General features: G+C 42.2%; 1 non-coding gene across 1 annotated transcript; it reads right to left on the bottom strand.

Moving 5' to 3' along the window:
- Positions 1-847: 847 nt before the first annotated feature.
- Positions 848-951, bottom strand: LOC127745208 (small nucleolar RNA R71). Its single transcript, XR_008006405.1, has one exon. It is a non-coding gene; the product is annotated as a small nucleolar RNA R71 (small nucleolar RNA).
- Between the last annotated feature and the right edge of the window lie 2,357 nt (positions 952-3,308).

Here is a 3,308-nt window from a genome sequence, read left to right as displayed (position 1 = left end):
GGGCGTTGGTGACAGACGCAAAAGAGGGATTCTATTCCAGTAGGAGCGGGAACCAACCGGTGATTAGCCGTACTGTGACAGAGTGCGTTTGCATAGTTTTCACTGCGAGGATAGGATGTAGCCATCAGCCATGGGTGATGCCTCCAGACTGGTTAGCTGTGCGAGTGACAGCCGCACAGGTTATTTCCCCGTGAGGAATGAAAGTAGCCACAGTTGATGGTGAACCCCTATACAAAGCTTGCCATGGAAAGGAGTGAGAAGGATTGATTAGAAGCAGTAGAAGAGCAGGCGTCCAAGAGCTCTACAGCATCTCCATCCGCTTATCTGAAATTCCTACCAATGAATCTGCATAAGTATCTTTATCCCTTTCATTAATTCTATTTTCGAAAACCCATAAAACTATTTTAATCTGCCTAACTGAGATTTGCAAGGTGACCATAGCTTGCTTCATACCAACAATCTCTGTGGATTCGACCCTTACTCACGTAAGGTTATTACTTGGACGACCCAGTACACTTGCTGGTTAGTTGAACGAGATTGTGAAGGAAATAAACAATGCCCTCAGAGCATAAATCCAATTACAAGAAAAAAGGGAATCACAATTTCGTCCACCAATAGACTTCCATCAGAAGATCCCTACGAGTTTTTAATTGAGTTCTTGCAGATCTGTGAGACTGTTAAGACTAATAGAGTAGATCCTGAAGTCTACAGGCTCATGCTTTTCCCCTTTGCTATAAGAGACAGAGCTAGAACATGGTTGGACTCACAACCTAAAGATAGCCTGGACTCTTGGGATAAGCTGGTCACGACCTTCTTGGCTAAGTTCTTTCCTCCTCAAAAATTGAGCAAGCTTAGAGTGGATGTTCAGACCTTCAAACAAAAAGATGGTGAATCCCTCTATGAAGCTTGGGAAAGATACAAGCAGTTGACTAAAAAGTGTCCTGCTGACATACTTTCAGAGTGGACCATTTTGGATATATTCTATTATGGTCTATCTGAGTTTTCTAAGATGTCACTGGACCATTCTGTAGGTGGATCCATTCACCTAAAGAAAACGCCTGCAGAAGCTTAAGAACTCATTGACATGGTTGCAAATAACCAATTCATGTACACTTCTGAGAGGAATCCTGTGAATAATGGGATGCCTCAGAGGAAGGGAGTTCTTGAAATTGATGCTCTAAATACCATATTGGCTCAGAACAAAATGTTAACTCGGCAAGTCAACATGATTTCTCAAAGTCTGAATGGATGGCAAAATGCATCCAACAGTACTAAAGAGGCATCTTCTGAAGAAGAAGCTTATGATCTTGAGAACCCTGCAATGGCAGAGGTGAATTACATGGGTGAACCCTACGGGAACACCTATAATTCTTCATGGAGAAATCATCCAAACTTCTTATGGAAGGATCAAGAAAAGCCCCAACAAGGCTTTAATAATGGTGGAAGAAACAGGCTTAGCAATAGCAAGCCTTTTCTATCATCTTCTCATCAACAGACAGAAAATTCTGAGCAGAGCTCCTCTAGCTTAGCAAACATAGTCTCTGATCTGTCTAAGGCTACTTTAAGTTTCATGAGTGAAACAAGGTCCTCCATTAGAAACTTGGAGGCACAAATGGGTTAGCTGAGTAAAAAAATCACTAAAACTCCTCCTAGTACTCTCCCAAGCAATACTGAAGAGAATCCAAAAAGAGAGTACAAGGCCATTAATATAATCAAAATGGATGAACCTAGAGAGGAAGGGGGGATGTGAATCCCAATGAGGAAGACCTCATGGGACGTCTCCCAGACAAGAAGGAGTTCCCTATTGAAGACCTAAAAGAATCTAAGGCTCATACAGAGACCATAGAGATTCTATTCAACCTCCTTCTGCCATTCATGAACTCTGAAAACTATTCTTCCTCTGAAGAGGATGAAGATGTAACTGGAGAGCAAGTTGCTCAATATTTAGGAGCTATCATGAAGCTAAATGCCAAGTTGTTTGGTAATGAGACTTGGGAAGATGGACCTCCCTTGCTCATTAGTGAACTAGATACATGGGTTCAGCAAACTTTACCTCAGAAGAAACAAGATCCTAGTAAATTTTTAATACCCTGTACCATGGGCACCATGACCTTTGAGAAGGCTCTGTGTGACCTGGGGTCAGGTATAAATCTTATGCCACTCTCTGTAATGGAGAAACTGGGAATCTTTGAGGTATAAGCTGCCACTTTCTCATTAGAGATGGCAGACCTGTCAATAAGACAAGCTTATGGATTGGCAGAGGACGTGTTAGTAAAGGTTAAAGGCCTTTACATCCCTGCTGATTTTATAATCTTAGACACTAGGTGGGAAAAGGATGATTGTATCATCCTTGGAAGACCCTTTCTAGCCACAGCAGGAACTGTGATTGATGTTAACAGAGGAGAATTAGTCCTTCAATTGAATGGGGACTACCTTGTGTTTAAGGCCCAAGGGTATCCTTCTGTAAACATGGAAAAGAGTCATGATAAGCTTCACTCAATACAGAGTCAAACAAAGCCCCCACAATCAAACTATAAGTTTGGTGTTGGGAGGCCACAACCAAACTCTAAGTTTGATGTTGAACCCCCACATTCAAACACTAAGTTTGGTGTTGGGAGGTCCCAACAATGCTCTGAACATCTGTGAGGCTCCATGAGATCCCACTGTCAAGCTATTGACATTAAAGAAGCACTTATTGGGAGGCAACCCAATTTTTATTTATCTATATTTTTATTGTTCTTTTATGTTTTATTAGGTTCATGATCATGTGGAGTCACAAAACAATTGCTAAAATTAAAAATAGAATCAAAAACAGTAGAAGAAACAGCACACCCTGGAGGAAGAACTTACTGGCGTTCAACGCCAGAACAAAGCATGAATCTGTCATTGAATGCCAGAAACAAGCAGCAATCTGGCATTTAAATGCCAGGATTACACCCTGAGGAAAGCTTGCGTTTAACGCCAGCAACAAGCATCAGGCTGGCGTTAAACGCCAGAAACATGCTACATCTGGGCGTTTAACGCCAGAAACAAGCATCAGTCTAGCGTTAAATGCCAGGATTGCATGCAGAAGGCATTTTACATGCCTAATTGGTGCAGGGATGATAAATCCTTGACACCTCAAGATCTGTGGACCCCACAGGATCACCTCAAGATCTGTGGACCCCACAGGATCCCCACCTACCTCAATCTCTCTTCCCCATCACCTCTTCACCACTCACATCCATCCATTCTTCCCCATAAACCCCACCTACCTTCAAATTCAAAATTTCTTTCCCACCCAAACACTACATTCTCTTCTCCCCCTT

The sequence above is a fragment of the Arachis duranensis genome, chromosome 2 (assembly GCF_000817695.3).
Source record: "Arachis duranensis cultivar V14167 chromosome 2, aradu.V14167.gnm2.J7QH, whole genome shotgun sequence".
Taxonomy (NCBI): domain Eukaryota; kingdom Viridiplantae; phylum Streptophyta; class Magnoliopsida; order Fabales; family Fabaceae; genus Arachis; species Arachis duranensis.
Note: the sequence above shows the minus strand (reverse complement) of the source record. Positions and strands in the feature narration are given on the sequence as shown.